The following is an 11,687-nucleotide window of genomic DNA, read 5'->3' as shown; positions in this document are numbered from 1 at the left end:
AGTTTAGGTGTGAGAGCCAAAATGAACTTTTTATTGCTTTAAATGCGTTTTCAGCCCCTGATTGTACACTTAAGGTGAAAATGTCAAAATCTTCAAAATGAGCATAAGCGCAATGAAATTAATGCTGGAATCATCTTCAGGATGCTAGAATACACTAAATACAGCAAACATTTTGAGTCTACAACGTTTAGTTTAGGTGTGAGAGCCAAAATGAACTTTTTATTGCTTTAAATGCGTTTTCAGCCCCTGATTGTACACTAAAGGAATCTAAGAGTTTGTGCAAGTGGGGGTTTTAGGAATGGAATGTTGCAGAACAAAGGATGCTAATTGCAGGGGGAGATGCAGAGCCGCGATAAGGTCAGAGTAGGTTGTAAACCACATTTGTTTTACACCTGGGCGGAAAAGTACAAAACAGGAGAAGCCACCCAGTGACGCTGCGGATGAAGATCGGCCAATGAAAAGCAAGCTAAAGTTAAACTGCAGAAAACACATAGCCAATAGAATAATGTCAGGATGCCTTTGTTTCTGTGTCATTTAAATATTGTGTAGTATAACTATTCACTGGGGCAACTCGGAAGAGACTACGTCGGCTGCTTGAGACAGAGACGTATAGAATTGTGTTGATAGGGACCCGGGACCCCAGCTGTTTGTATTAGATTTGAAAGTTAGGAATAAATCCACTCGTGTGTGAAAATGCCGGCTTCCTGATACCTTTCTATTGCAGAACGAGCATGCTATTGTTGGATGGGTGATAGTTTGGTAAGGTCACAAATTGGAGTCAGATTATTAACTTAAGTTTATATTAATATAGAAATAAATTCCAACAACACGTTAGGTGAAAAGGTCAAAATCTTCAAAAATGAGCATAAGCTTACTGAAATTAATGCTGGAATCATCTTCAGGTTGCTAGAATACACTAAATACAGCAAACATTTTGAGTCTACAACGTTTAGTTTAGGTGTGAGAGCCAAAATGAACTTTTTATTGCTTTAAACGCATTTTCAGCCCCGGATTGTACACTTAAGGTGAAAATGTCAAAATTCTCAAAATGAGCATAAGCACAATGAAATTAATGCTGGAATCATCTTCAGGATACTAGAATACACTAAATACAGCAAACATTTTGAGTCTACAACGTTTAGTTTAGGTGTGAGAGCCAAAATGAACTTTTTATTGCTTTAAATGCGTTTTCAGCCCCTGATTGTACACGTTAGGTGAAAAGGTCAAAATCTTCAAAAATTAGCATAAGCACAATGAAATTAATGCTGGAATCATCTTCAGGATGCTAGAATACACTAAACCCAAAAAAATTTTGACTCTACAACGTTTAGTTTAGGTATGAGAGCCAAAAAGAACTTTTTATTGCTTTAAATGCGTTTTCAGCCCCTGATTGTACACTTAAGGTGAAAATGTCAAAATCTTAAAATTGAGCATGAGCACAATGAAATTAATGCTGGAATCATCTTCAGGATGCTATAATACACTAAATACAGCAAACATTTTGAGTCTACAACGTTTAGTTTAGGTGTGAGAGCCAAAATGAACTTTTTATTGCTTTAAATGCGTTTTCAGCCCCTGATTGTACACTTAAGGTGAAAATGTCAAAATCTTCAAAATGAGCATAAGCACAATGAAATTAATGCAGGAATCATCTTCAGGATGCTAGAATACACTAAATACAGCAAAAATTTTGAGTCTACAACGTTTAGTTTAGGTGTGAGAGCCAAAATGAACTTTTTATTGCTTTAAACGCATTTTCAGCCCCGGATTGTACACTTAAGGTGAAAATGTCAAAATTCTCAAAATGAGCATAAGCACAATGAAATTAATGCTGGAATAATCTTCAGGATGCTATAATACACTAAATACAGCAAACATTTTGAGTCTACAATGTTATGTTTAGGTGTGAGAGCCAAAATGAACTTTTTATTGCTTTAAATGCGTTTTCAGCCCCTGATTGTACACTTAAGGTGAAAATGTCAAAATCTTCAAAATGAGCATAAGCACAATGAAATTAATGCTGGAATCATCTTCAGGATGCTAGAATACACTAAATACAGCAAAAATTTTGAGTCTACAACGTTTAGTTTAGGTGTGAGAGACAAAATGAACTTTTTATTGCTTGAAATGCGTTTTCAGCCTGATTGTGCACTTTAGGTGAAAATGTCAAAATCTTAAAAATGAGCATGAGCACAATGAAATTAATGCTGGAATCATCTTCAGGATGCTATAATACACTAAATACAGCAAACATTTTGAGTCTACAACGTTTAGTTTAGGTGTGAGAGCCAAAATGAACTTTTTATTGCTTTAAATGCGTTTTCAGCCCCTGATTGTACACTTAAGGTGAAAATGTCAAAATCTTAAAATTGAGAATAAGCACAATGAAATTAATGCTGGAATCATCTTCAGGATGCTAGAATACACTAAATACAGCAACAATTTTGAGTCTACAACGTTTAGTTTAGGTGTGAGAGCCAAAATGAACTTTTTATTGCTTTAAATGCGTTTTCAGCCCCTGATTGTACACTTAAGGTGAAAATGTCAAAATCTTCAAAATGAGCATAAGCGCAATGAAATTAATGCTGGAATCATCTTCAGGATGCTAGAATACACTAAATACAGCAAAATTTTTGAGTCTACAACGTTTAGTTTAAGTGTGAGAGCCAAAATGAACTTTTTATTGCTTTAAACGCATTTTCAGCCCCGGATTGTACACTTAAGGTGAAAATGTCAAAATTCTCAAAATGAGCATAAGCACAATGAAATTAATGCTGGAATCATCTTCAGGATACTAGAATACACTAAATACAGCAAACATTTTGAGTCTACAACGTTTAGTTTAGGTGTGAGAGCCAAAATGAACTTTTTATTGCTTTAAATGCGTTTTCAGCCCCTGATTGTACACGTTAGGTGAAAAGGTCAAAATCTTCAAAAATTAGCATAAGCACAATGAAATTAATGCTGGAATCATCTTCAGGATGCTAGAATACACTAAACCCAAAAAAATTTTGACTCTACAACGTTTAGTTTAGGTATGAGAGCCAAAAAGAACTTTTTATTGCTTTAAATGCGTTTTCAGCCCCTGATAGTACACTTAAGGTGAAAATGTCAAAATCTTAAAATTGAGCATGAGCACAATGAAATTAATGCTGGAATCATCTTCAGGATGCTATAATACACTAAATACAGCAAACATTTTGAGTCTACAACGTTTAGTTTAGGTGTGAGAGCCAAAATGAACTTTTTATTGCTTTAAATGCGTTTTCAGCCCCTGATTGTACACTTAAGGTGAAAATGTCAAAATCTTAAAATTGAGAATAAGCACAATGAAATTAATGCTGAAATTATCTTCAGGATGCTAGAATACACTAAATACAACAAAAATTTTGAGTCTACAACGTGTAGTTTAGGTGTGAGAGCCAAAATGAACTTTTTATTGCTTTAAATGCGTTTTCAGCCCCTGATTGTACACTTAAGGTGAAAATGTCAAAATCTTCAAAATGAGCATAAGCACAATGAAATTAATGCAGGAATCATCTTCAGGATGCTAGAATACACTAAATACAGCAAAAATTTTGAGTCTACAACGTTTAGTTTAGGTTTGAGAGCCAAAATGAACTTTTTATTGCTTTAAACGCATTTTCAGCCCCGGATTGTACACTTAAGGTGAAAATGTCAAAATTCTCAAAATGAGCATAAGCACAATGAAATTAATGCTGGAATCATCTTCAGGATGCTATAATACACTAAATACAGCAAACATTTTGAGTCTACAACGTTTAGTTTAGGTGTGAGAGCCAAAATGAACTTTTTATTGCTTTAAATGCGTTTTCAGCCCCTGATTGTACACTGAAAGATATAATAACATTTTTAATACCTAAATTTATATACCAACTATTGTTACACATATGAACATTTTAATTTTCCATATTAACCTTTGAATTAGAAATCTTGTGTCTCAGCAGGGCACATGATGTTGACCTCGTATGCTCTAACCTTAAGCTTGAACGACGTTGTTTTGTCTAAAAAGTTCCTTCTCCGCACTTCTTTGCCAAAACACATTTGGCTCTCACAGTCTGCCTAGACATTGATTGGGCCAGAAATTCGTTGTTTTAAATACACGCACATCTCACCAATGAAAACAGAATTCGTTTTGAAATAATACACATACACATACATTATTGTCTCTATCAGTTATGTCCAGTTCGGGTTGTTTTGCGAGATATTGTTTTGGGGAAGTCAGACCCTTCAACTATGTCCCAGTTTATGCACCAAATTTGCCCCTGAACGTTTGTTTACATTAGACTTCGTCTTGCCACCTCCTTTGGAAAAGTACTGGCCGAAATGATCAGAGGGGCGGATTTTAAGAAACTATATATAGCGTCTGCAACCCGGAAGAGGGGACACATTCTGACGCTCTGAAATTCCACGTTCTTAAGTGATGTACCTGAGTGTTGAATGTTCCAAGAGATCTCTTGTTTGATTAAAAATCATTTTTGCAAAGAATGTATTTTTCTTACAACAACTCACCCTCATATTTGAACACGCAAGGAGGACAAAATACCTCTAAATCTTTCAATTGGCGACCACCGACGTTTCGACAGTTTCCAGCGGGGCGTTCAGGGACGGGCAGAATTCTACGGCCACATAATAATTAAGGTAAGTGGACAAATGAATCCACGTTTTAGGAATTCTGTCTGTTTCAGGGCGCGGCGGCTGGTAAATTCGTCGTGTAAAATTATTTTGAGGCTGGAGTCTGTGTAAGAAAAATAGTGATGAATTTTGAAATCGTTTGCTTGGACGTGAAAGTCCCAGATTTCGGATTTTACCACGGTGTTTGAACTATACACGTGGTGACGTGGTAGTGTATGCGGAAATGCGCAGATGATATGCGATCTTTTTGGAGTTATAAAGATTAATAACGATCGCTAGTAAGTCAGTCTGGGAAACATTTTGTCTTTACAAATTTGTTTTTACAGATGATAGATACATAGATAATTGATTTGAAGTCTGTGTATATGAGGTTAAGATTAAGTTGTTGAAGTTGAGAGTAAATCAGCTGGGGAAACATTATTGTTTTAACCAAGCGTTAGATGTGTGGGCATTGGTTTTACGTCCATACATATATTTAAGTTGAGAGAAGTCGGCTCAAAAAGCATCTTTGTCTTGATCCCTGCCTGATGCGCGGGAGAATTACGAGACAAACACTTTGTTTTTATGAGCAATAGATTCTTGGGTAATTAGATACAAGATCCTTGAATAAGTGTTGCCGATTAAAGCTGCGGGAGGATCGACTGCTTCATTTTCTAGGGACAAAAGACTCAACTTATAGAAGTCAGATTGACATAAAACGGATTTAATACGCCGCTTTAAGATTAATCGATAGGTCTATGAATAATTGGATATTGACATTTTTAGACAAGATATAAGATGTATTGACTCAACTCGTGTAAGTCGGGCTGACTAAAGCATATTTGATACGACGCTTTAGATCAGTCAATAGGTCTATTGAATATTCGTGATTAAAATTCAAAGACAAAACTGTTGAAGCTGGGGTAGCGCAGTTGACATCCGGATATTTATGTGTTGATATGTCACAAAACGACATGTCTTGTCTGTTTGTCCGTTGTATATGTTCATTTTGTAAATGTCGGACCAAGTCTGGCATGGTGCTCTTAAAGAGACAGCGATGAGATATTTTGTTGACTAATTTTGCTAAGTGAGACGTTATTGTATTTAGAAATGTTAATATGACTTAGCTATAATACGAAATATAATATAATATAATATAATAAGCTATAAAACAAGGGTAATAATTGATAAAAAAGAAAATACGGGTTGAAAACTACAACTAAAATGGTTGACGCCGGATGCGCGTCACGAAACGAAAGGAAGTTATCATCAAATTTTCATTTGCGATCGAAAAACTACAAAAATGGCTGATGCCACGCCACGAGGCGTCAGGGAATTGTGTGCGCATGCACTGCTGTTAGAGGATTATCCATGAAAAAACAAGGCAAGAAATAGAATAATTATCCCATAGGAGAACGATTGCGGTGGGATGAATCTTATGGCGCCGTTATAAGCTACGGTGAGTTAATTTTTGTGAAGGACGAACGTTGAAATTTGTACAGCCGGCCGTTCGAAGTAAAATACTACATAGATAATATGTTTTCGGGTGAAATAAAGACGACACATAATTGGATAAGATGATAATGAATAATGCTCGAATACTAAATTGAGGTACTTTTGTGAAGTTATAACCATTTATGTAACGTTAAGTAATGACTAAACTTTTATTTTTGAAGGACTAGATGATCTGACTTGCTATCACTTCCGCTAACAAAACATACCGTTTAATAATGACTTAAAATGTAATTAATATTAAACGACGGGATTTGATTATATAGTGGAAAAGGTTAGTTTATTTTAAATAAGATATGGCATTTGTTTGAAATTTTAATGACGGCAATTTAACTTTGAAGGTCCGTAAACGGCCCCCGTTTGTTCAATAAAGTTAAGACTGAATACAATTTATTTTTTTTATTGTAGAAGAATATCCCGGACAAGCCCCCACTTTAAGAAAAGTATATTGGAAAATGATTAATATTGAAATGTGGCTTTGCAAATAAAATAACTGTATGATATAAATTTATGTGATAGAACAAATTAAACCGTTTAAAATGCGCTAAGCAGGGTGAATTAATTAGACGGTAAGATTAATAAGATTTTTATGCTAAAATGGTGAATTTAAGGGTCTGCTTAAATAATTCAGCGGCATTATATAACTTGTATTTTAAAGTGTATTTAGAGCGAGATGTCACCCTTTAAGAATTATAGATGTAATGACATACCTAAAACCACTAGATGTCTCCAAATTACAAATGCCGAAAGCCAATTTTTTTTTAAATTTTTTTTTATTATTATTATTATTTTTTTTTTTTGAAAAAACCCATATTAACAATTGCTTGTAAACCTCAATGACATCAAACAGTTTAGTCTCTATTCTTTATTTTATTTTAATGATGATAATAATAATAACCAATAACGAATAACTTGGACAGCATGACTAATGTGGAATAATTTTTATATAGATGATTGTTTGTTTGTTTTTGTTTCTTTTCCCATTATAAAATAATTTTTATCTCTCCCAAATGTAATTTTAACTATGTCTTTTGCTTGAGTCCCATTTAGATTTGGAGTCCATGGGGGGGTCGTCTGGAAGAATGACACTTTTGATATATTCATCAGGTGCGATGTAATTAAGTTAATTTTTTGTTTTGATGTTTGACTAAAAAGCTGATTAGACGTTTTGTGAAAATATTAATTGAAAGCTACCACACTTATTAATTGATTCGGAATTATATTTGTAAATTGTTTAGGTATATCTATCCTAATCTCATCCTAAATGTTATTTATGAAGATATGCAAAACACACTAATTGAATATTGACAACCATAACAAATATTGACATATAATTAGCAATTATTTTAAAGTATGAACTTTTATTGTTTAATTATTTTTATTTTATTTTATTTTTTATTTTATTTTTTTTATTTTATTTTATTTATTTATTTTTTTTTCCCTCTAAGGAAATATTTTTTAAAAAAATTATTTATTTTTTCTCCCCTCAAAGAATTATTATTTTTTTTCTCATCTCTTTGAAATAAAGACAGATTTTGATTTTACTGACATATTATGGCCTAGATGTTGATGAGATTTTAGGTGAGAATGGTCGGCTGAAAAATTGATGGTCGGGGTCAGTATTTCATAATAAAAGTCAACTGGCGGGACAGAGAAACTGCAACTGCCACCTGTCACCACCACCAGCAGGGCGGTGGAAAAAGATGCCGCCATACCTGACTACACCTGCAGCCTGCTAACGCCAGATGGAAGGGCGGAGATTCCTGCCGACTATTGCCACAAAGACTGTGCCATCATATACAAATGTGAAAAAAGAAAAACTGCTCCACTGCCAAATGAACTGTTCTATGAAACTGCTCCAAATATTCTGCACAAGCGTCTTCAAAGCGTTCCTGCGTCCAGAACTGTCCTACGAAAGAACTATGCCATACGAAGGCCACACCCAACAAACAATGCTCTCTTTGAATTGCTGATACCGGGCCATATGATTTGACGCTGACTGTTTGCACTGAAATCTATATTTTGACATGGGTAGGGTTATAACATTTACAGTAAAACATTTGGTAAATTTAACTAATTGATTGACAACATTTTATATATACAAATTTTTTATATTTTAAAAACTTTTTGATGTCTATTTTTGATTTGATCTGATTTGTTTATTTTGCTATTTTAAAACAGTCAGTTTTTTGGACAAACATCAAACAGGGGGACTAGTAAGCTTAATGGTAATATTAAAACTAAGGGCAACTTTATGTATTGATAATATTTGATTTTTTGTTAAATTTATTGGTTAAGCTACAATATTTTAAAGTACAAAAGATAATATTGGTAAATTTAAAGTTTCAGAAATTGAAAACAGCTAATATGAATATAGATAAGATATAATTTATTTGAACCTTAATTATTTTATTTTATTTTTTAAAACTTGGTCTTTTGATATTTTCCCAAATTCTCTTTTCAAATTTAAACACTGGCTTGGGATGCATTGTTGAATTTACTGGTTAAATGTAAACTTTTTCCCCTCTTTTTAAAATAAATACACAAGCTAAATTTAGGTACTGCAAAACTTTATATATTAGTCTGAAAAATTCTCTAAAGCGATCTTTTTCAGAAGGGGGAATTATTAGTTGGTCTGGGTATGTCATTGCGAAATAAAAAATAAATATAAAATTAAAAGTTAGTCTTAATATGATAATTAGAGATAGTCCGTGAGAACGAATTTTATAGGAGGACCTTGGGGAATTTTTTGGACCATGGAGAAGGAGTAAGTTTCGGCAGAGACGACAAATTAAGGTGAATATGTTCCATTTCTATTTTTATTAATCCCTGGGGCCCTGGGGGAAGTTGTTATTTTTTGATTTTATTATTGAGGCGAAAGTTGCATTTGTTTAATGGCCGGAAGCACATTTGACATGCTATATCTATAACAATAAGTATTATAATAACATATTTTAATAATCATATTTTGTAAACAAAATTGGCCTTGTCAGATTTGAACTGGCTAAAAAAGATCTTTATTTTCCTTGCAATCAATGTGCTTAGGTCATTAAAAAACCAGCCAAAGGCTGGATCATAATTGAATGTCACAACATACAGAATTTTTTCCACAGGACGGGCCTGCAGAACTTTACTAAAAATTTACTAACCCCTAACTAATAACACTACCAAAATGCTCTCTCTCAGAAGAAGGGATGTGAATAAAATGTTTATTAGTGACTAATGAAAATGTCCTGCACTCAGACCTGAGGTGATGGAGGGGTCAATCAGTCCAATGACGCCGATACCTGGTTCGTTCAACATCCGGCCTTCAGACCTGCCGGGTCCACTTCCTACTCAACCATTACCTTCAGAGAGACCACTGCTCGAGCCACCTGACCAACTGCTCGAGCCACCAGGGGGAGTCAACAGAGAAACCAGTCGACTGCTGCTTCCAGTGTCAGCTAACGAGCTGAGCATTACCCAATGGAAATAGGAGTAATGTGTCCCTTTTCCCCGGCGTTTCAAAAAAAAAAAAGAGCCACACTTTCAGGAAACAAACCCCAATTCGATGAATTCCTACATCTCTGGCAGTAGATGTGGGCTAAAGGATTCATCCATCCATTCCCCTGACCGCTTGTCCTCACAATGATTGTGGGGGTGCTGAAGCCGATCCCAACTGGCTTCGGGCAGGAGACAAGGTGCAACCTGGACAGGTTGCCAGCCAAACGCAGAGCTGAAGGACTCTGTTTGAAAAAAAACAACAACAAAACGCAAGCAACAAAACCTCCCTAGCCCAAACGACGACAAGTCTTCAATCGCGTCCCGAATTGCACATACACAATGACACTCCTTTTAATCCTTAACTGCCATGCCAATTTCCTGAAATCCCCCGCTACAATTTTTTGACATAATCATAACCCACTGTCTTTATATGTGATATGCTTATTTTGCTGAAAAACCGAAAAAACACAAAAAACTGAAAAAACAAAATATCTTCTGATGAATCACACTGTTTGACATATGACGGGCGTCCTCTCTTGTTAAAAGGGTGTTTTTCTTCTTCCTGTGTTGCACCTGCTATTATGATGATGAAGATCCCGTGGGAATCCTTTGGTAAAAATGTTTAAATATTTAGTTGTTGGGCTTAGTTAGTGTTTACGTAAGCCCAAAGGGCGGACTGAAAGATATAATAACATTTTTAATACCTAAATTTATATACCAACTATTGTTACACATATGAACATTTTAATTTTCCATATTAACCTTTGAATTAGAAATCTTGTGTCTCAGCAGGGCACATGATGTTGACCTCGTATGCTCTAACCTTAAGCTTGAACGACGTTGTTTTGTCTAAAAAGTTCCTTCTCCGCACTTCTTTGCCAAAACACATTTGGCTCTCACAGTCTGCCTAGACACTGATTGGGCCAGAAATTCGTTGTTTTAAATACACGCACATCTCACCAATGAAAACAGAATTCGTTTTGAAATAATACACATACACATACATTATTGTCTCTATCAGTTATGTCCAGTTCGGGTTGTTTTGCGAGATATTGTTTTGGGGAAGTCAGACCCTTCAACTATGTCCCAGTTTATGCACCAAATTTGCCCCTGAACGTTTGTTTACATTAGACTTCGTCTTGCCACCTCCTTTGGAAAAGTACTGGCCGAAATGATCAGAGGGGCGGATTTTAAGAAACTATATATAGCGTCTGCAACCCGGAAGAGGGGACACATTCTGACGCTCTGAAATTCCACGTTCTTAAGTGATGTACCTGAGTGTTGAATGTTCCAAGAGATCTCTTGTTTGATTAAAAATCATTTTTGCAAAGAATGTATTTTTCTTACAACAACTCACCCTCATATTTGAACACGCAAGGAGGACAAAATACCTCTAAATCTTTCAACACTTAAGGTGAAAATGTCAAAATCTTCAAAATGAGCATAAGCACAATGAAATTAATGCTGGAATCATCTTCAGGATGCTAGAATACACTAAATACAGCAAAAATTTTGAGTCTACAACGTTTAGTTTAGGTGTGAGAGACAAAATGAACTTTTTATTGCTTGAAATGCGTTTTCAGCCTGATTGTGCACTTTAGGTGAAAATGTCAAAATCTTAAAAATGAGCATGAGCACAATGAAATTAATGCTGGAATCATCTTCAGGATGCTATAATACACTAAATACAGCAAACATTTTGAGTCTACAACGTTTAGTTTAGGTGTGAGAGCCAAAATGAACTTTTTATTGCTTTAAATGCGTTTTCAGCCCCTGATTGTACACTTAAGGTGAAAATGTCAAAATCTTAAAAATGAGAATAAGCACAATGAAATTAATGCTGAAATTATCTTCAGGATGCTAGAATACACTAAATACAGCAAAAATTTTGAGTCTACAAAGTTTAGTTTAGGTGTGAGAGCCAAAATGAAATTTTTATTGCTTTAAATGCGTTTTCAGCCCCTGATTGTACACTTAAGGTGAAAATGTCAAAATCTTAAAATTGAGAATAAGCACAATGAAATTAATGCTGGAATCATCTTCAGGATGCTAGAATA

At 34.8% G+C, this 11,687-nt stretch overlaps 1 long non-coding RNA gene across 1 annotated transcript; it reads left to right on the top strand.

Annotated features, from left to right (window-relative positions):
- The first annotated feature begins 3,857 nt into the window (after window positions 1–3,857).
- Window positions 3,858–9,035, top strand: LOC144041079 (uncharacterized). Its single transcript, XR_013289997.1, has 2 exons — window positions 3,858–4,662; window positions 7,800–9,035. It is a non-coding gene; the product is annotated as an uncharacterized LOC144041079 (long non-coding RNA).
- The last annotated feature ends 2,652 nt before the right edge of the window (window positions 9,036–11,687 follow it).

The sequence above is a fragment of the Vanacampus margaritifer genome, chromosome 1, assembly GCF_051991255.1.
Source record: "Vanacampus margaritifer isolate UIUO_Vmar chromosome 1, RoL_Vmar_1.0, whole genome shotgun sequence".
Lineage (NCBI taxonomy): Eukaryota > Metazoa > Chordata > Actinopteri > Syngnathiformes > Syngnathidae > Vanacampus > Vanacampus margaritifer.
The sequence above is the reverse complement of the archived record's forward strand: the minus strand, read 5'-3'. Positions and strand labels throughout refer to the sequence as shown.